Source organism: Mastomys coucha, unplaced genomic scaffold (assembly GCF_008632895.1).
Source record: "Mastomys coucha isolate ucsf_1 unplaced genomic scaffold, UCSF_Mcou_1 pScaffold6, whole genome shotgun sequence".
NCBI classification, from domain to species: Eukaryota; Metazoa; Chordata; class Mammalia; order Rodentia; family Muridae; genus Mastomys; species Mastomys coucha.
Window position 1 is genome coordinate 106,798,790 of NW_022196912.1, and position 23,614 is coordinate 106,822,403.

At 38.3% G+C, this 23,614-nt stretch overlaps 1 pseudogene; it reads left to right on the forward strand.

The window, feature by feature from the left end:
- Positions 1–22,883, forward strand: part of LOC116081085 — a 29,534-nt pseudogene extending 6,651 nt beyond the window's left edge.
- The last annotated feature ends 731 nt before the right edge of the window (positions 22,884–23,614 follow it).

Genomic DNA, 23,614 nt, shown 5'->3' on the forward strand with positions numbered 1-23,614 from the left:
CACTGGAAAGGCACGCAAGAGTTTACTCTTGTCTCCTCCAGACAAAAAGGAATCCGAACAGCGTCCATTGGTGCACAGCAGGGGTGCACCCAGAAGAGCAGGCAGGACAGCATAAAGCATTCTGCGGCTCTGATCTCTCGCTCCCTTTCGCTTTCGATTCTGGAGTTGCGGCAAATGCTCATCCAGATGATACCTCTCTTCCTCATATCGAGCTGCTTCTCCCTCCAAGTCCTTCTCCTCAGAGGGGCTCAATTCCTCAGAGCTATCAAGCTTGAGGACCTCCAATTTCTTAACTGGTTAAAGGGGCTTCCGTCTCAAAGCTCCATCCCTTTCTCTAGTTTTCTCTCCCAAGGTGTCCTTTCCCTTATCTCTCGCTTCCGCAGGTCGAGCAGAAGGGTCTGTGTTCTTGAGTATACCCTTTTTTCTCTCCCTTTTATCCTGGCTAGCCCTCACTCTCTCATTAAGCTCTGTTTGTGACATGCTATCTTGTAACTCCTCAAGTGCCCCCTGTCCCGGTGCTACAGAGGTGCAGCATTTCTCATCCTCTAGGCAAGAATGTATCAAGTGCCAAATGGACATCGTAACAAGCGCCACTAGCACAATTACTGCAGCTTCGGCCGCGCTCTCTAACCTTGAGGAAGGGTCGGAGAAATTAAAAGCAAACAGCATGCCTCTCAGAGCTTACCTTGTTCTGCAGTTCTGAATCCTCTCTGTGAGTGGAGGGTCTCCTCGGCACCAGTGGTTGTAAGGCTCCCCCGGCGTCCCGGGTTTCGGCACCAGTTGTAGCCCAAGCAGTTGTCTCGCCAGCAAGAAGACACACAGACACTAGGATCCTTCTGCAGCAAGCATTTATTGCATCATGAAGAGGAAGACCACGAGCCAATAATCAGCACTGCTTATATACACCACAGTGTGGCATGTCCGCCCATGATTGGCTGTTTGCTCATTACCCCATGTGACGCCCCGGGATGGGCCATGACTTGGAGCCTTTTCACTCTACGCACATGCGCAAACAGTTGTTTACCAGGAGTCGACAGCGGATGTAGGCGCCATCTTGTCAAGTAGAATGCCTCTCCCGCTCTACCGCTCTCCACACTCAAGTATTAACAGCTCTTTTAGGTTCCTAAGTGTTATGGCTCTTTTAGTTGTTACATCTCTTCCCACCTCCCAGGCACCGCCAAGTGCTGCAGCTCTTCCCGCTTCTGTGGCGAATGTCAGAGGAGGCAGCGGTGGCAGCTCTTGCTAGTCGCAGCTGCTCTTCTGTGGAGTCGCTGCTGCTCTTCTTCTGCGTAGTCGCCGCTGCTCTTGCCTGTTCTTGCTTTGGTAGAGTGGCGTGGAAAGCGGGGTCTGACTGCCTTGAGAGTGCCCCTTATATAGCCAAGTCTGAGCTCTTGTGGTTGGATTCTCGTCTTGGATTCGATCGTCTGAGCAGGTGCCTACATTTAGAGTTTGGGCTTTTACTTGATGTCTTTGATCCATTTGCAGCTGATTTTTGCACAAGGTAAGTGATCAAGGTTTAACTTCTTTCTTCTATAGGTAGCCATCCAGTTTTCCTAACACCATTTTTGCGGATGCTGACTTTTATCCAATGTACATTTTGGGTGTCCTTTTAAATTCAAGTTGTTATAATTGTATGTATTTAAGTCAGATTTTTTTCTGTTCTATAATTTGTTTTCTTGTGGTAGTACCACTCCAATATTATTATTAATTATTAATTATGAATCTAAAGCAGGGTTCTTACCGTTCTTTATACTGCAACATTTTAATGAACCTCCCCATGTTGTAACCTCCAGCCATTAAATTTTTTTCATTGCTACTTCATAATTGTAATTTTGCTATTGTTATGGATAGTACCCTAAATATTTTTGAGGATATTTTTTTTTCCCCAAAAGGTTTGCAATCCACAGGATGAGAACAACTGCTCTAAATTATAACTTGAGATTATGTATGGCAATGCCACCAATATTTTGTTCTTTGGAATGGGACCACCCACCCATCTCAAAAATTTTAACCCAGAATTTTTCCTATCTAAAGGAAATGCAGAGACAAAAAATGGAGCATTGGCTGAAGGAAAGGCCATCCAGAGACTGTCTCACCTAGGGATCCATCCCGTCTACAGACACAAAATTCGGACACTTGCTGATGCCAAGATGTGCTTGCTGACAGGAGCCTGGTATGGCTTTGCCCTTAGAGGCTCTGCCAGTACCTGACCAATATAGATGCAGATACTCACCACCAACCATCAGACTGAGCCTTGGGACGCCAATGGAAGAGTTAGGGGAAGGACTGAAGGAGCTGAAGGGGATTGCAACCCTATAGGAAGAACAAGAATATCAACTAACCTGACTACCTAGAACTCCCAGGGACTAAAGCACCAACCAAAGATTACAAAAGGAGGGACCCATGAATCCAGGTACGTTTGTACCAGAGGATATCTGGCATCAATGGGAAGAGATGCCTTTGGTCCTGTGGAAGCTTGATATCTCAGCATAAGGGGACTCTATAGTGGTGAGGCAGAAATGGAGGTGGGTGGGTAGAGGAGAACCCTCATAGAGGCAAAGGGGAGGGGTACAGGATGGAATGTTTGCAGAGGGGAAACTTGGAAGTGGGGCATCATTTGAAATGTAAATAAATAAAATAACCAATAAAAAATATCTTTTTTTAAGTTGGAGTCTTACATATCCAGATGAATTTTAAGATTCTTTTCCTATTCCTGTGTTTGTTTACTTCCTTGAGCAGTTATGGTCCAAATTATTTTTTTTATTAGATATTTTCTTTATTTATATGTCATATGATTTCTCCTTTCCCAGTTTCCCCTCCAACAAACAAACAAACAAAACCAACAAGAATAAACCTCTGTTGTCTCCACCTTCCCCATGCTTGCCACCCTACCCTCTCCTACTTATTGGCCCTGGCATTCCCCTACACTAGGGCACAGAATCTTCACAGGGCCAAGGGCCTCTCCTCCCATTGATGATTGACTTTGCAATCCTCTACTATACACATCCCTCCATGTATGGTCCTTGGTTGGTGGTTGAGTCCCTGGGAGCTCTGAGGGTACTAGTTAGTTCATATTGTTGTTCGTTCTAAGGGGCTGCAAACTCTTCAGCTCCATTGGTCCTTTCTCTAATTCCTTCATTGGGGACCCTGTACTCAGTTCAATGGATGGCTGTGAGCCTCTACATCTGTATTATTCAGGTACGGTCAGAGCCTCTCAGGAGATAGCTATATTAGGCTGGCTTGGAGTTGCAGAGACTAACTATGGTCCAAATTATTTTGCGATAATTTTGTATTCTACTTTGTTGAAAGTATTAAGAAGTTCAAGGAGTTTTCTAGTCTACTTCTAAAGTTACTTTGCATATGACATATTTCATGTGTGAGTAGGGATTCTTTACTTTCTTTTTCTGTTTAAATCTCCTTTGTTTTTTATGTGTGAGTAGGGATTCTTTAACTTCTTTTTCTTTTTAAATCTCCTTTCTTTTCTTATTTTATCATATTGTTCTAAGACATGGAACACTATATTGAATAAGAATGGAGAGAACATACAGCCCTGTATAGTAGTGACTTTAGTGGAATTGCTTTAAGTATTTTGGGCATGTCACAACTATTGCAATCCTGAGTTCTTAAAAGCTACAGATGCCTCCACTGTCATTAATCAGTCATGGGTTGGAGTAAGCCAATTCTTCCTGAAGGACTGACTTCTAGTAGATCTCAAGGTTGTTGATCCCTGGATGAGCCACGTTGGTATAGTCTTCAGTTGAATGTGTGTGGATGACCCCATTAGGAGTCAGTGGATAGTTCAAAAACAACAGTCCCACAGATCCCAGTTAAATTCATTATTGCAGAAAATGAAACAAAAAGACACGATTATAAAAAGGGAAATTGTATGGAATAGAAGTCTATTGACAAGGGTGGAAGAGAGACAGAAAAGTGTTTGAGGGTTGGAGAGTGAGGGCAACTGGAATGGATTGTATACATATGTGAAAATTTCAAAGCATAGATTTAATAAAATTTATAATAAATATCCAATGTAAATAAAATAATCATGTTTTTTTTTTGTATACTAAAAATAGCTCTTCTTACCTGACTTTTTAGTAATTTGGCTACTTTTCTGTGTTGGCTTGAACAAAGTCTCTTATACTGTTGATATACCTGGGATCCCCTGAGACTCAGAGATCACAGTATACAGTCATACTCTGGTGGTCAATGGACAGATAAAACTACCTACTCACACATTTGATAGAAAGAATTAGAAGGGAAGATGCAGTTTAAGAATTAATTTTACACAGAGGAGTCATAATTGCAAGAGTAGCTAGTAGTAGATGACTCTTGGAAGGGCATCTATCTCTGTAGAAAGTATTTAAGGTTGGTGAAATCAGTAGCTAAGAGACCAATTGAACTTTTAAAACAGTGGACAGTGTTCATTTGGGCCTCATATTCCAAGTTTTTATTTTGTTATCTCCTTATATGTTGAAAGTTCAGTGCTAGTGTTCTATTCCTAAGAACAGATTTTTGGCTTAGGTCAAAATAAGTTCTTTTAAATTTTGAAAATGAATGAAAGGGAAAGATGAAATTATAACATTTTGTGTTTTATATTCCACAGTTAAATCATTTTTTCTTTTAGCCTTCAGAAAATTCAGAATGTTCTTTTTCTTTAACTGGGCCAAACTTGTTTCCGGATGGATTACTGTTCAGAAATGTAGATCAGGAAGACTTTCATTTCATAAAGGAGAAGATGATGATGAAAATCAGAGGGTCAAGTATGGGCTTTGAGAGTTTTTTGTTTTTGTTTTTCTGCCTTTTTTTTGTCTTAATGTCTGTAGTCAACTCACTAAGCTGAATCGACCTTACATATTACAGATACGATAAAATTAGGAGCTTTATAGAATAGCAATAATATATTTTTAGAGATGTGCTACTACTGGAATCATCTTAATTGAAAATTAAGGTATGGTACAGATAAATATAATTAGCATATTTCCCAACATGACCATAATTATAATGCCATTAAAAAATATGGTGGTTCTCTAAGCAACCTAAGATAGTACACTCTAGCTTTCTAACACCAACCAATCTGAAAGTGTTTTTATTTTTCTTGATGATGATTTGTTTTATTATTTTAAAAGATGCTTGAGCCATTAAAGTGCTTTATAGTATTTTTAGAGAGGTTTAGTCCCTGATTGGTTGTCAGTACAATTTGTGATCTTTTAGTTTTATTTGTGTAGAATAAAATGACCCTTGATTTTCTCCCTCACATGATAAAATCATAACCCATTCAAGTAATGTTAAAACATTACACATATGTTGTATAAATGAATATTCCTTAAAATTTCTCTAGGCAGAATTCATTTTAATTAAGGTGAAAACAGCAAATTAATGAGTACTCAGCTCTCACCTTGAGAATGGAGTGCAGAGGGTAGGGAGTAAATATTTTCTTGCTCACCTGCTGCATTGCACTGAGTCATGAGAGGAAGGAGGTAAAAGATGGCTGTATGTTTGAATAGAGAAAACATCTGACTCAATGGAAAACATAGAGATTGTGCAGTAAAGATATAATTACAAACATGTCAAAGTATGAACTGCTGAATTTGCAAAGAAAAACATAAAATTGGCACTCTGGGGGACAGTGAATATCCTTGGACTTGATCATCGTTGTTACAGCATTTCCTCTGCTTCTTGGTGATTTACTAGAGTGGTCCCCTTGTTCCCATATATTTTGCTGCACTAAACTGCATATCTTACACATTCCAACTTGTTCCTCTTTAGATTGTGCATGGTAAGCCTTCACCGTCTGGTCACAACCTTTCTAAAGATAACTCCTGTGTGGATTCTTAAGGGACTTCTGTGGTGTAGCAAGTGGCATGTGATTTCTATTAAGTATTCTTAGGAGATTATGGATTGGTGTATGTACATAATCCTGCATTAAGCCATTCACTGCACTACTGTGATAGCACCATTTCTACGTGCCTCCCATTTTTGAAAGCAGGACAGGGTATAGAGAACATTCCAGGGCCAGAATAAACATGATGCAGAATATTGTTTCTGATTTACACATAGTACAACTACTCGTGAAGCCTTATTGAGGATTTAACAGCTGTTATCACTTTAGTCTTAATTTATAGCTTCATAAAAAGTGATCTTTCAATCTGCTACAAGTCCATTTTTACTTCCTGTGGACAGTTATTTCTTTTACTTCTCTTTTTCAGTGAAACATACCTCTTGAGTATTGGTCTATCAGGCAGTCAAAGTCTAGGTTGAAAATAGGTGCACATAATTCAAATTCAGTTTTAGAGCAAAGTTTACTGAAGGGACCACTTGTAAAGATGTGGACAGAATATAGTGAAGCAACTTAGGACATGGGTGATACTTATGAAAAAGTACAAGTACCTCCTAATGGGAAGAAAGACCATTCCCTATCATTTATGAGAGATTTAACTGGACATTGTTGACAGTAGAGCTAAGGGAATAAATTGACTTATATTTACCCTTAAAGACAGTATATTTTTACATGGATCAATCTTATTATATTACTTTTTATTCTGCTTCTGTGATAAAGCACATGACTAAAGCAACCTAAGGAAGGAAAGAGTTGTTTTGTCCACAATTTGAAGATGAGGCAGCTGGTCACATTGCATCTTTAGTCAGGAAGCAGAAGGAGATGTATTAGTATATATACTCAAGATATTGATGAACTAGAATTTCAAAAATATGTCTATGTCTTCATGGGAAAGCAAATTCCAAAGTTAATCTTGAATGGCCCTTCAGGAGATTTATTTTTTAACATTATTCACTGTTCCAAATACTAATAATTGGCATTCCTGCCCACTTTGTAAAATTCTTCATACTGTCAACCCCAGGTGCATTGGAGAAATGCAGGCAAGCATTGCATTGATGCTACTTAGGAAATGAAATGAAATATGATAAGAAATTGAGTTTGAAGCATTTGAAATTTTGATAGGGATTGCATTGCATCTGTAGATTGCTTTTCGCAAGATGGGCATTTTTACTATATTAATTCTGCCAATCCATGAGCATTGGAGACCTTTCCATCTTCTGAGATCATCTTCGATTTCTTTCTTCAGAGACTTGAAGTTCTTGTCATACAGACCTTTTATTTGCTTGGTCAGAGTCACACCAAGGTATTTTATATTATTTGTGTCTATTGTGAAGGGTGTTGTTTACCTAATTTCTTTTTCAGCCTGTTTATCCTTTGTGAAGAACAAGGCCAAAGATTTGCTTGAGTTAATTTTATATCTAGCTACTTTTCTGAAGTTGTTTATCAGGTTTAGGAGTTCTCTGGTGGAATTTCTGGGGTCACTTAAGTACACTATCATATCATCTGCAAAGAGTGATATTTTGAATTCTTTTCCAATTTGTATCCTGTTGACCTCCTTTTTGTTGTCTAATTGCTCTAGATAGAACTTCAAGTACTATATTGAATACATAAGGAGAGAGTGGGCAGCCTTGTCTAGTCCCTGATTTTAGTGGGATTGCTTCAAGTTTCTCTGTATTTAGTTTGATGTTGGCTACTGGTTTGTGGTATATTGCTTTTATTATGTTTAGGTATGGGTCTTGAATTCCTGGTCTTTCCAAGACTTTTAACATGAAGGGATGCTGAATTTTGTCAAATGCTTTTTCAGCATCTAATGAAATGGCCACGTGTTTTTTTCTTTGAGTTTGTTTATGTAATGGATCACAAATACCCAAGATACAATTCACAGACCACATGGAGCTCATGATGAAGAAAGACCAAAGAGTAGGTACTTTGGTCCTTCTTAAAAAGGAAAAAAAAATACTCATGGCCCTAGGTTATATAACAAAGTCATCATGAGCAAGCCAGTAAGCAGCAACCCTCCATGGCTTCTACATCATCTCTTGCCTCCAGGTTTCAGCCCTGCTTGATTTCCTGTTCTAACTTTCTTCAATGATGAATAGTGATAGAGAAGTATAAGCCAAATAAATATTTTCCTTCTGTCTTTGCTAGGGTTTCCATTGTTATGAAGAGACACCATGACCAAGTCAACTTTTATAACAGACCACATTTAACTGGGGCTGGCTTACATTTTCAGATATTTAGTTCATTATCTTCATGGCAGGAAACAAGGCAGCGTCCAGACAGACATGGTGCTGGAGGTACTGAGAGGGTTCTACATCTTGACCTGAAGGAAAGGCCATCTAAAGTTTGCCTCACCTGGGGATACATACCACACAGTCACCAAACCCAGATACTATTGTGGATGCCATGCTGAAAGGAGCCTGATATAGCTGTCTCCTGGGAGGCTCTGCCAGACCCTGACAAATACAGAGGCAGATGCTCACAGCCAAACATTGGACTGACAGGGTCAGTACTTAATGGTGTCCTCAATAGAGGAGTTAGAGAAAGGACTGAAGGAGATGAAGGGGTTTGGAACCCAATAGGAAGAACAATAATATCAAACAACCAGAAACCCCAGAGCTCCCAGGGACTAAATCAACCAAAGAGTACACATGGAGGGACCCATGGCTCCTGCTACATATGCTATGGAGAATGGCCTTGTAGGGCATAAATGGGAGGAGAGGCCCTTGGTCCTGTGAAGGCTCGATGCCTCAGTGTAGGGGAATTCGAATGTGGGGAGGCAGGAGTGGGTGGGTGGGTAGGCGGGTGGGGGAACACCCTCATAGAAGCTAGGGAGGGTAGTTGGGATAGGAGGTTTTGGGGGGAACCGAGAAAGGGGATAACATTTGAAATGTAAATAAAGAAAATATCCAATAAAAAATTAAAAAAAAAAGGAACAAAAAAAAAAAGGAAAAGGACAAGAGATACAAGTTCACTTAAAAAAATTAAATTTCAGATCTCTTCGAGTGCTTGGAACCTTTGACATCTGCTGTTGTGGGGCACTGGTAAGATTAAACATTTTCAAAAGACCAGGTTTCTGTTACAAATTGGATATATTGATATTTCATAGGGTTTTGTAAGAATGAAAATGAGCCCAATATGTCACTATGAATGTGCTTGGTGCAGAACAAGAAGTCTGGCTATTACTACAGTAAGTAGTGCACAAAGTACTCTTTTACTAGATAAAAGAGTAAACAGGATGGCACAAGGAGTAAGTCTTGCAGTGTGTCACATACACTAGTCTCAGACTCACTGTCTTAGTCAGGGTTTCTATTCCTGCATAAACACCATGACCAAGAAGCAATTTGGGGAGGAAGTTTATTCAGCTTATACTTCCACATGGCTGTTGATCACCAGAGGAAGTCAGGACTGGAACTGAAGCAAGTCAGAAAGCAAGAGCTGATGCAGAGGCCATGGAGAGATGTTCCTTACTGGCTTGCTTTTCCTGGCTTGCTCAGCCTGCTCTCTTATAGAACCCAAGACTTCCAGCACCACCCACAAGGGGCTCTACCCCCTTGATCACTAATTGAGAAATGCTCCACAGCTGGGTCTCATGGAGGCACTCCCCCAAGTGAAACTCCCTTCTCTGTGATAACTCCAGCCTGTGTCAAGTTGGCACACAAAACCAGCCAGTACACTCACCAAGTTTCAAGTATTTAATATTCATTTGTGCTGGGTCCAGGCTGGGTCAGGTACCGAGGTGGGTCACAGTTCTAGCCTTGTAATTCTCTCTTACTGTTCTGAGGTCTAGAAGCTGATGGCTTCTGGCAATTTAACTCTCTCTTGCTCTTCTGTGCCTAAAAGCTGCTGATTCCTGGCCACTAACTCTTGCTGGTAGCAGGACAGGATCAAAAATAGAAGTTAGTTGTTTGGGCTGTCTTCTCTTTGACTCATGAATCATTTTTTGGTCAGGCAAAAGGCTCTGAGTTTGTTACATCTTTTTGAGCCAGAGAGAAATGAAAAGTAAAAAGAGTCAGGTGCATATGAAAAACACTTCAGATGAAGTACAGAAATGAAACTCTAACAAACTTTATTTACTTATAAAGTTTTATTCATTTTTTTGGTTTTTATTTATTTATTTGTTTATTTATTTATTTATTTATAATACTGTTCTCAGTATTTATAGTTTCTCTCAAAAATTACCTCACACAACTATCAGGGAGAATAGTTAAAACAGGTTAAATGATTAAAATAATTTCTAAATACTTTTATATTCTAATAAAATCATAGTAAGCTTAAAGCAATAACTTGTGTCATAGATTGATAAAAGTTAAGGAATTACAACAAAATTGTTTACATTTCTTCCCTTTAAGACTAGTATTTCACTAAACATTCATTATCTGTTTCTAGCAACTTAAGTTCATAGCAAGTTTAAACCAATAATTTTTATGTCACAAGTTAGCAGGCTTTTGCCAAGAGACAAAACCTTGTGTCTTATTATTTAGAAGTTTTGTGTAGATAAAGTAGTCAATATTTTATTTTCTCTCCTTGCATCTATAATAAGTTGTTCGTTCCCATTTTATGACTTCCATGAGCAAGATGATCAAGGGAGTGGCCTCATTGTTTTCTTTGATTGTAAATTTGTTACAAACTTGCTTTCTTTTCCTCATGGAATTAGCCCTTGAAGGCTTACAGAGAACCTATTTGTAGTTTTTATTCCATAGAGGGCTTGAAATTACTTGTATCAAGTTAGGAATTATATAAAATTATTATCGAGAACTATTAAATCATCATTTTGTCTACATACTCTATGAAAGTATATATTCATATTTAATTCTGCAGGAAATCTGGCAAACAGGATGGACTAATGTCCAGAAATTATTAGGCTATGTAATAGTTTCAGGAAAGACATTACAGCCACAAAAAAAAGCAGTCCTGGAATGAATTCTCTTTAAGGACATTGCATTCTCAGAGAGCTTACCCATGACAGCCATGCAAAATGGTGGGCCATCTCCAGAAAGCTCATCTGCTTGCCTCATCCTTTCCAAGATAGTTTCTGACACATTTGGAATAAAGCTTATACAAATAAGTTTTATAATATTTATAAAAGGCAGTAATTCATAGTGTATAGTGATAATGGATTCTGATTTTGGAGTACCATTATGAAGTATTCATTCTTTTCCATTAACATTTTTTCTTACTGAAGGATAACTCGGAGTTAGCATCTCTTGTGATTTCAGTTTCTTTCATCACCTTTTAAACTTATGTTGAAATATGAGCACTCATGAAATAAGAGTTTGAACCAGGTAGTGATTTTTGAGAAACAATTATTTATTTTTATCTTATGTACATCAGAATTCTGCCTGAGTGAAGGTATCAGATGCCCTGGAACAAGAGTTAGAGATAGTTGTGAATTGCCCTATTAGTGCTGGAAATTGAATCTGTGTCCTCAAGAAGAGCAGCCAGTGTACTTAGCTGCTGAGCCATTACTCTACCCCAGATGGGAACTTTTCAAGTTATAATTAGGGGACCCATCTCATGAAAGAACTAATTAATTTATGTGATTAATGAATTAATGCATTGATGGACACTTTGTCAGTGGGTATTCCATAAAAGCTTCTTTCCCTATCACTGTACTGAATTGTGCTTCATTTATGCTATGATTAACCTGTTAATTGACAACAACATTGGCTTTTATTACTTTGTCATTGTCATTTCTTAGAGGCTATTTTTTTCCTTTAGAATACTTATGTGGCATTTTTTATTCACAACACCTCATATTTATATTTAATTTATCCTACTGTTTTCATTTCTTTCATTATAAGTCTTCATTTTACAGAAATACATCCCAAGTCAAGTATTGTTGTGAGTAGCTGATGTTTCCCAAACCAGCATGTCCAATCCTTTATGACTGACAGTTCAATATTGCATCATTTTTCTTCAACCCTGTATCCATATAGCTATCATTGTCTGCCATATTTTTCTTTTTTGTATTAGATATTTAACAAGTACTTGTCACAAAATAAAAATATAAAGATTTTGTTTTCTCTATTTTTCCAACATGCTCTGACTTTTGGTTTATTCTTAGTTTAGAACATCATATTCTCTAGAGAATTTTTTGATTCTTTGCTTTTATATTCCAAAGAAGGTTCAATAGTAACTATTTTACAATACATTTCAAATATGACTTCTTTGCTACTGCTTACACTTTAAAAATTTTCATATTTATATTTGGCTCTTCCCAACACTTAATGTACTGCCATAGTAATTATCTTTTAGTGCATAGTTATCATCTTCTTTCAGAAAACATTATGAACTCCCCATCAATTTCAAATGAATAATTTAACTCTTCATGTAAGAATATTTAAGCTTCTCCTCCAAAATGCCAATGCAATTTTTCACAATGTCATATGGAAAAACATATAATCCCAGGATATCTAAAACAATCCTGAATAATAGAAGAACTGCTGGAGATCTCACAATTCTTGTATTTCAAGTTGTACTATAGAAGTATAGTAATAAAAATCAAATGTATTTGCATAGTAAGACATGTTGATGAAGGGAATTGAATTGAAAACATAGTCATAAATCTACACACATATGGACACCTTAATTTTTTATAAAGAAGCCAGAAATACACACAGGAAATGGACAGAGTCCTCAAGAAATGGTGCTGTTAAAATCTGATAGCTATATGTAGAAGAATGCAAATAAATTCATACTTATTACCTTGCACAAAACTCATGTCCAAGTAGATCAAAGATCTAAACATCAAACTAGACATACTGAACATGATAGAAATAAAGTGAGCAGTAGCTTTAAAAGCATTAACAGAGGAAATGATTTGCTGATCAGAACACTACAGCTCAGACACTAGGATCAACAATAAATAGAGCCTCTTGAAACTGAATAGTTCCTATAAGGCAAACGACACCATTGATCAGATAAAACAACTGCCAACAGAATGGGAAATGATATTTTCTACGTCTGTAACTGAGAGAAGACTAATATCAAAAATAAATAAATAAATAAATAACTCAATAAACTAGATACCAGAACATAAATAATCTAATTAAAATGTGGAACATATCTAAACAGAGACTTCTCAACAGAGGAAACTCAGATGCATAGAAACACTTAAAGAGATGTTCAATATCCTTAGTCACTAGAGAAATGCAAATGAAAATTATTTGAAGTTCTACTTTACAGCTGTCAGATTGGTTAAGCTCAATAGTCCAGTTGACAGTTGATGCTGGTAAGGATGTTGAGCAAGAGGAACACTTCTCTATTCCTGGTTGGAGTCCAAACTTGTAAAGCCACAATGGAAATCAATCACAATTCAGCTATACCACTCTTGGGGGGTATACCCAAAAGATGCCTTATCCTACCACAAGGATACGTGCTTAAATATGATTATTGTGCTTTTATCCGTAAGAGTCAGAAACTAAAAGGAATATGCATGTTCCTCAACAGAAGAGTGGATATAAAATTTATACAATGGTGGAGAAGGGGGTCCGTGATGGAGGAGATGGAGAAGGGACTGAAGGAGCTGAGGGGGTTTGCAGCCCCACGGAGGGAGCAACAGTGTCAATCGGCCAGACCCTGGGAACTCCCTGGGACTGGACCACAAACCAAAGAGTATACATGGAGGGACCCATGGCTCTGGCCACACATGTGGTAGAGGATGGCCTTGTTGACGTCAGTGTGAGGACAGGCCCTTGGGTGTGAGAGTCTTCGATGACACAGTATAGGGGAATGCCAAGGCGTGAAGATGGGAGTGGGTAGGTGGGTGGGGGAGCACCCTCATAGAGGGAGGGAAGGGGAATGGGATTGGGGGCTTCTAAATGGGAGACATGGAAAGGGGAAAACATTTGAAATGTAAATAGAGAAAATATCCAATAAAAAAGACATCATGAAACTTATAGGCAAATGGATGGAATTAGAAAAAAGAAAAAATTGAGTTAAGTAATTTAGACCCAGAAAGAAAATTTGCCATGTATTCACTTATAAGTCAATATTAGCTTTTAAGTAAATAATAAATGAGCTACTACAACCCATAAACTCAGAGAGGTTAGATAAATAAAAGGGGTCTGGGCAATGAATTGATCTCCCTGGAAGAGTGAAATAGAATAGATATTACAGGCAGACTAGGGAAACTGGGAACTGGGGGAAGGAGATCAAGGGTGAGGGGGAGATTGAGAGAAAGAAAAGAGGGGAGATATGGATGAAATAAAGGAGGTCTTAGAGGGTGGTGTGGAAACCTATTGCAGTGGAAACTTTCTTGAATGCATGAAGGTAGTCCTAATGAAGATGCCTAGTAATGAGGGATAGATGAATTTTAATCTAGCCCTATGATGCTCTGGTAAGGGATATCACATCCAAAAATATTCTATATGATGTGGCTAGAATGCAGACATACTCTAGATTGCAGTATAATCTGGCTGGAATAGATACACACCCTTAGTATACATCTTTAATTCCGAATAATAAAAGTAGGTCATTTTGTAGAAGAAAGCAGCCATGTTTGAAAATGACATCAAATTGAGGGGTAGACAAAGTGATGAATCAGAGAATGATTTGACAGAATGACTCAGAGGACATGCCCAACTTACATGAGGAGAGTAAAAGAGATAGACAGATAGATAGACAGACAGACAGATGGCTGGATAGATAGATAGATAGATAGATAGATAGATAGATAGATAGATAGATAGATGATAGATAGATAGATAGATAGATAGATAGATAGATAGATAGAGGCAGTTTTACTAGGCTAGTCTTATGGAGACAGGTTGGAGAGAGAACATGCTAGACATAAATGAATATAAAAATAGCTAGAAAATGGAGAGTCAGAGATTAGAATATATTGTCAAAGTTAGTATGATGACAGGCAGAGAAATTCAGTCAGAAGATAAAATAAGCCAGATTAAATCAATCAGCTGAGAAGACTAGATTGTACGAAATCAAGAAGTCTCCAGGCCTATGACTAGGGAGAGTAGAAAAGAGAATTCAGCCCAAGCCATGTATTCTAATAGCTTGGGTATGGCTATCATCTCATAACGCCATCTAAGGAAACAAAAATAACATTTACAAAGGGGGATAGTGAGTCTCATTCAACTTGCCATCTCTTGTCACCAGGCAAGACTTCCAATAGCAGGTCTAGGCTACATTAAATTGGTCTATTGACTGGGAAATTCCAGTGGAAATTCCCAACAACCCAGTCTGTTGCTAAGACAGTGATTGGCTCTTCAAAATGAAATCAGAATTCTCTTGCCAAGGATAATGCCCATGCAACTCATTGAACATGGAGAAGTTGCCTACATGGGGCCTTCACACAGTTTCTTTGGGGTGATAAGGAATTCTGCAGGCTCCTGGAAGAGAAACATGGACACCAACTCAGCCACAAGAACTTTGACTTATAAACTATCTTGCCTGCAAAATATTCTAGGGCAATGGTGACACAGAATGTGTTGGGTAGCTAACTAATGTCTGATTTGACTTAAGGCCCATTCCAGGAGTAGGAACCTACAGCCAGTATTGCTTGGATAACCAAGAACCAGAGAGTAGAAAGCCCAGAGTCGTAAGGCATTACCAAGTACTACTGGTCTGGAAATCATAAACAAACAAACAAACAAACAAATAAATAAATAAATGGAGTGATATAATTACTCCTAATGATATGATATACTTCTAGATCAATGCTTTACATAGTCATTATCAGAGAGGTTGTCTCTGGCAGCATATGGGAAAATATGCAGACGCACAGCAAGGCATTATGTGGAGAGAGAATCTAAATGGGAGGTCTCCTTCAAATCCTTGCCCTCAGAGCTCCAGAACTTCCACTGAAGAGAAGGCAGGAAGACTGTAAGGAGTCAGGTGCCCCCACCTGATAGAGGATACCAGGATAACATGGCCCTCTAAATCAACAAAGCAAGGCTCATATGAGCTCACAGAGACTCAGTCAGCAAGTGCAGTGCCTACATTGGTCTGTACCAGGTCCTCTCTCTCTATTTTATAACTTTCAGCTTAGTGATTTTATGGGACTCCTGACTGTGAGAACAAGTGGGTCTCTTATTCTTGCGAGTGCTCTTGGGACTCTTTTTTTCTCTTGGGTTATTGTGTACAACTTATATATGATAGTTTTTACTTTATCTTATTACATTTTGTTTCATGTTTGGTTATTATCTTTAGAAACCTATTCTTTTCTAATGGGAGTCTGAAGGGGAGTTGTTACAATAATTTTCAACATCAATAATTCCATATAAAAAGACACAACTCAGTGATTAAATTTACAAGGTGTATGCCTAGACTGGCCAGATCTATCACTGTCCTCACTTATTCTCCAGCTATGAGTCCCTTTGCAGGTTTTCCTGCCACGTGGTTCTGTTCCACATTGGCTTCCACCACTTCCTGCTTTGATTTTTTCTCTCTCTCTTTCCTTCCCCTTTCCCTTCCTCCCCCTACTCTCCAAGACCTACAGTCTCACTTTTACCTTCCATTGCCCAATCATAGACTCTAGCCTTTATTTTACCAGTTAGAATGGGGAGAAGGTTCAATGAAATCTCCTGAGTGATCTACTCCTCATCAGGTGCAGCCCCTCTTGAGAAAGACAAAATTAACATGAAAATACAAACAGCACCAGGGCAAGCTACAACAGGGAGTGGGTCTGGCAAAGAGAGGTTGTGGGCAGGAACTGGGAAGAGTAGGGGAGTGAAGCACTCATATATATATGAGTATATATACATATATATTATATATTATGAAGAAAATATATATTTATGAAGAAAATAATATATTTTCAATAAAAGGAAAAATCCTCTCCCTCAATGAATATTTGGGATTGTGTGGCATTTTTTCTTAGACATTGCATCCTTATAAATTTTTATATTTGATACCATGATTATGTTCAATAGATATAACAACTGGCAAGTTAAATTTTCTTGAGAACTCTATTAACTACTCTGGGAATTAATACGTTTCTTTCTTCCCACTCTCACATGTTTCTCTTAAAAACATTACTTTAAAATTTTTCAGAATAAAATTCATTTAATCTTTGTTTGTGTTATCCCTTCTATCTTTGAGCCTAGTGCTGTGTCTGCAACTTTAATGGGGCTTTAAGTGCACTTAAATAAGGAGTGGGTTGAATGAATGAAACAGTGAAAATGTGATGTTAATAGTTTGTTGTCCCTCTGCTTGTTTTAAGGAGTAATCAGCTTGGTGTGAAATATATACAGCTTCAGTTCCCCTGATAGAAAATGTTGGAAATGAGGATTTATAGTGAAACACAATTCTTGTTTGCTGTGTCAAGAGATGGAGAGAGGTAAAGAATTTATCAGTGAGTCAGAGTGATGTAGTAAATTCACAAGACAGGGGTAGTATGCCCAGGCAGACAGTCAATGATGGCCTAGTTGCTCATGTAAGAAGTAGCGTCAGGTCTGCCTGTGATGCCCAGTTCCTTTTGATGGGTGGAATCCCACTCCTTTATATGAGTTTTCAAAAATATTAATTTATTTAACCCCTTTATATTCACCTATATAACAAACTAAGCCAGTTGAAGTGAACTACAAATTGTCATCTCTTCTTTGTTTTCTAGTTGGTTTTCCAAAGAAAATACACTACTAAAAAGAAAAGCATTGTACATATAGACTTTCTAGCCTCACTTGGTTTTTTGTAGATGGATGACAAATGGCTCTAAACAAGGGCAGTTTCTCCCATTGTAACCTTGACCCATGAAGGCTGTAGAATATATTTTTTATTAAATGAAATTCATTTTACTGTCATATTAGTTATGCTTGAAAGTTTTATATCCAGCAGAGATTTTCAGGGACATACTGTTCCTGGAAGAGTGAGCCTGCTAATAGAGACAAATTTTAGAACTGTACAACAAAATTCAGCCAAAGTAGAAAACAGCAATAAGGAAGGAATGAAAGAGAGAAGGAAGAGGAGAAAAAAGATGCAACAGAGATATAGATGGATCAATAGATGCTGTAAAGATACATAGGGAGATGGATAGGTAGGGAGATAGAGTTAGGGCAATAGATAGGAATAGGGAGAGATAGGGAGACAGATAGACAGAGAGAGAAAGAGGAGATATTGTTTACACATCACTTTTTATTTCATTTCATTTTTTTGTGATGTTGGGATTGAACACATAGCCTTGGATATGAGAGGTAAACACTGTGCATGTGAGCTACATACCCAAATTATTATCATTTTACCTTAAAAATAGCTTTAGTAAGTATTTTGACAGTTTATGTTATTTTAAAAATTTGGGGGCATTTATTGATTCTTCCTTTTGTATCTAAAAATTCTCACAAGATCTGGGAAGAGTCAGAGCTGTATACACAATTACAAGTTAGCAATTTAGTTTGTCAAAATGTCTTAAGTGATAGAAAACACGAGACTTGCAATAGACAGAGGGCCTGATTGCTCACGACATCAGACAAGGAAAACTTTACGTGTATATTAGCTTTGGTTTCTACTCTCCCTTAGTTTCATATAGGCAGTATGGATTTAGACCCTAGTCATTGTTGTGGACATGGAGGCTTCCCATCTTCACCAAAGTACCCAGAGTTTTGTAAAGCCTGAATGCTACAGGAAATGTTGTCAGAACTTCCTATACTTTTCTCTGGATGGAGTCATTATTCATATTATCTTCAGAAAAATTTGTTGTCTATTCCAGAAGAAAATGCTATTGTTATGTTCATATTCCATTACCACAAAACTATCCTTTAAATAATTACAACTAACTATAGAAGAGCTTCCATAATTATTCTTTAACGCTTTAGGTTTTATGACTGTAAACTTTTGCACAAGATAAGAAAAATATTAATTGATGATAATAGTTATGCAAGCCATGTAATTCCTTTTAATTTGCACAATACTGTTTATATATTAACATGCTTGATAACATGTAAGGTCAATATGATTTGAGTTAAATTAGTTGATTCTAGAAGATGAACCATGTCAACAGGAAGGGGAATATCTGTAGTTACTACAGCAAACATGTATTAGATGATGAATTGTAAGAGCTGTATATGACTATATATATACATATGTGTATATACACACACACACATATATACATATATGCTATACTTTGTAAATGCAGACTTTGGTAAAGCAAGTACTATACTTTCCACATATTAGTTTATTGGATGTTCTTTCACCAGCATATTGAAATTGTGGGGTAATGGACTGAGAGTGTGAATATAAACTTGGAATAATAAACTTATTTATCTAGAAATAATAAGCTCCAAGAAATAGAGATAACATAATAGAAACAACTAAACTTCTTTCTGCAGAGAAAACTTCTGTAGGATGGAGGAATTTCACATGGGAAGTCTGAACATTGAGAATTTCTTCCCAGGTTTTGCAATTATGAAAAATTAATCATGAATCAAATGTGAGAAAGTGCTCGTGTTGTAAGGGGCCCAACAAATCCTTCAGTGCACTGAATTTCCTATATTACTACATTTTGTATTGAAATCCATCACAAATTATAAGAATTGGTGAACACTGAAAAGGATATGTATATTTTCCTCAGATACACTAGGTTATATGCACATGAGTACTAACAATTGTATAGGTGAAGAAAAGCATTGCTCATGAAGTGCTGAATGTGCTCTGGACTGTTCACTGCCAGACCCTACCTGTCCTTTGGGGTTGGAGGTAAGGTGGCTCAGAATCAATGACAAAGACTCTGGGAGCAGGTTAGAAACGCTGAACCTCCTCCAATACCCTTTATTCATGCCCCATTGGCCCCAAGAAAGTATCTCTTCTAAACAGCAGTTACCAATTGGCTGGCATTGTCTGCGTCAGCAATCCTTGGTCTATCAGGCAGTCTTCAATTAGGTCCTCCTGCAGAGAATGCCTTTGCAGCTCCGCATCCTGACGATTTTTGGAGAGGTAGCCGCCACGGTTTCACCTACAAGGAAGTCCTTAATTGTTTTGTACTCTCTCACGTTTTGATTACTACCACTCAAACCCCAGAACTTACTGCTTCAGTATCTAGAGCCATACACAATAATAGATTGAAAACTTTAAAAATTAACTATTTATATTCTTTTAATTCTAGTGGCTATTCCCTTTACTACCAATCTATGCTTTCCTGGTAATTAATATTGATTTAAAGAGATGAAAACTATTAAATGAAGAGGGGTTATTTACCTATTTAACAGACAAAAAAGCTGAACAGAGAGAGGTGAATGACTTGTATTTACTTCTCAGAATATTGTGAAGAAACCATTGCTTGATTTAAGAGAGACCATTAGTCCTCTGGGGCACACGCAGCTGACATGAGCAGTCTGCTCTCTCCACAGGAACTCTGTTGTCCCGCCACCTCTCAGCCCACCTTTATCAGACCTGCTGCTCTGGAAATGTCCATGTTAGATTCCTTTCCTGCACCAATTTCCCCTATGCGTTGAGTCCTCTGGTACACGCCCAGCTACCCTGAGAAGCCTTGCTATCCCTGATGATGCTGCATTCTCCTGCTACCTCTCAGCCCACCTTCATCAGACCTGCTGATGGAGAACCATACATACAGTCCAAAGATACCCATTAAAGGCCCGCCACACCAGCATCATCAAGGTTAGGCCCCCTTGCAATACCTACTATATTAGGAACATAAAGGAATTCAAGGCATCCAGATGGCAAAAGGCTCTCTCTCTGTCTCTCTGTCTCTGTCTCTGTCTCTGTCTCTGTCTCTGTCTCTCTCTCTCTCTCTCTCTCTCTCTCACACACACACACACACACACACACACACACCAAAAAAAAAATCAACAAAAGCAAGGGCAATATGACACCTTCACAGCACAGCTATCACACTACAGCAGCCATGAATATCCTAATACAACCGGAGCACAAAAAACGACTTTAAATCCAATCTTATACGGATGATAGAGGCCATTAAAGAGGAAATGCAAACCCTTAAAGAAATACAGGAAAATACAACTAAGTAGGTGAAGGAAATAAATAAAACTGTAAAAGACCAGAAAGTGAAAATAGAAGAAAAAAAAAAAAACAGCAAGCAAGCAAACTGAGGGAATAAGCCTGAGATGTATAACTGAGTGAAGAGAGCAGGAACAACATATGATGCAAACATTACTTAGTTACAAGTGATGAAAGAAAGAATCTCTCTGGGGTGTAGATGATACAATAGAAGAAACTGATAGATTTGTGAAAGAAAAAGTTAAATCTAAAAAATTCCTATCACAAAACATCCTATAAATCGGGGATACCAAGAAAAGACCTATCCTAAAAATAATAGGAACAGAAGAAGATAAAGAGGCTCAGCTCCAAGGACAAGAAACTATTTTCAACAAAATCATAGAAAAAACTTTCTTAACCTAAAGGAAAAAGATGACTATAAACATACAAGAAGATTACAGAACACCAATTAGTATGGACCAGAAAAGAAAATCCTTCTACTACATATAATCAAATCTCAAAATGTACAGAATGAAGAGTGTATGAAAAGTGGCAAGGGGGAGAAGACCCACATAGAGCATGTTATTCTCGGCCTCTCCCTGAGTTAGGTCAGCAGTGGGGGCGATGAAGACCCTAAATCCTAAGGCCAATGTGGCCCAGGCACAGGCAGCACTGGTGGTAAACATCAGTGCTGCTCAGGGCCTGCAGGATGTTCTGAGGACCAACTTGGGGCCTAAGGACACAATGAAGCTGCTTGTATCTGGTGCTGGAGACATCAAACTCACTAAAAATGGCAATGTGCTGCTTCATGAAATGCAAATTCAACAACCAACAGCCTCTTTGATAGCAAAAGTGGCTACAGCCCAGGATGACATAACTGGCATTACATCCAATGTCCTCATCATCGGGGAGCTGCTCAAACAGGCAGACTTTACATTTCTGAAGATCTTCATCCAAGAATAATAACTGAAGGTTTTGAAGCTGCAAAAGAAAAGGCACTCCAATTTTTGGAACAAGTCAAAGCAAGCAAAGAGATGGACAGAGAAACACTCATGGATGTGGCCAGGACATCTCTGTGGACTAAAGTTCAGGCTGAACTTGCAGATGCCTTGACAGAGGCTGTGGTGGACTCAATTTTGTCCATTAAGAAAAAAGATGAGCCCATTGACCTCTTCATGGTTGAGATCATGAAGATGAAGTATAAATCTGAAACTGATACAAGCTTAATCAGAGAGTTTGTTTTGGATCATGGGGGCGCGGCATCCTGATATGCAGAAGAGAGTAGAAAATGCCTACATCCTCACGTGCAATATGTCCTTGGAGTATGAGAAAACAGAAGTGAGAGAAAAACTAGTAAAGGCTGAAAGAAAATTCATTGAAGATAGAGTTAAAAAATCATAGAACTAAAAAAGAAAGTCTGTGGTGATTCAGATAAAGGATTTGTCGTTATTAATTAAAAGGGCATTGACTCCTTTTTTAGATGCCCTTGCGAAAGAAGGTATCATAGCTCTGCGCAGAGCCAAGAGGAGAAACATGGAAAGGCCAACATTTGCTTGTGGTGGCATAGGTCTGAATTACTTTGATGATCTGATGGCTATTTGGGAAATGCAGGGCTTGTCTATGAGTAGACACCGGGTGAGGAGAAGTTCACCTTTATTGAGAAGTGTTACAATCCCTATTCTGTCACTTTACAGGTTAAAGGACCAAATAAGCACACACTGACTCAAATCAAGGATGCAATAAGAGATGGCTTGAGGGCTGTCAAAATGCTATTGATGATGACTGTAGTGTCCCACATGCAGCGGAAGTATAAGTGACACTGGCAGAAGCTCTGATTAAATACAAGCTCAGTGTGAAGGGCAGGGCTCAGCTTAGAGTCCAGGCATTTGCAGATGCCTGGCTCATCATTCCCAAGGTTCTTGCACAGAACTGTGGTTTTCTTCATGAAACATTAAAGTTCAAGCTGAAAATCAGAATCCGGTCAAGCTTGTGGATCTGAGCACAGGTGAGCCGACTGTGGCTGCAGAAATGGGTGTATGAGATACCTACTGTGTGAAGAAGCAGCTGCACTGTGATCGCCATCAACATTCTCTTGGTTGACAAGATCATGAGAGCTGGGATGTCCTCTCTGAAGGGTTAAAGAGGTCTGCCTGTGATGTTACAGAATGTTGGGGAGAATGGTTGTTTTTGTCCAAGCTTCAAGTGATTTGGAAAATAATTTTCTCTTCCTGATTGGAGAAGAAGAACAGGAGGACATTTGGCATCTATTCAAATTATAATACTGTAAAATTTTGTTATTTTTGCATTGAGTGTCCTAAGACACTCAAAGCAGGTCTTCTTAAACCCACTGAACAAGATGCTTTAGCTACACTGACACAAAAATTACATAAGATAAGCATGTTGTCTACCCATGTTCCTTGTGTTTTTTGAAAATTTATAATGGTTTTCTCCTACATAAGGCATGGTGATGCATGCCCGTAAGCCTAGCACTCTGGAAACAAATTCAGGAAGTTCTATGGCAACTCAGGCTATAGGAGACTCCAGCTCAAAAGAATAATTTGTTGTGGTTGTATTTAAAATTATCCAGCCAACTCCCTGTTAAACATGTAACATTCTTGCCAGTGTAAAACACATCTGGGTAATTTATGGGTTTCATCGTGTCTCTAATAAATACTTAAAGAGTGAAGCTACTGGATCATTCACACTTAAAATAATTGTTAAAATGCTTCAGAAAAGCTAAACCAAGTTACTACGTGGACCCCTCCAGACAGCATGGGAATACAAGAGGCTGAAACAGTTACAAAATTTAACAGCCCAAAGAAAGATGGTTGAAGCTTGGTAGTGGTGGTGCACTTAAGAGGCAGAGGCAGG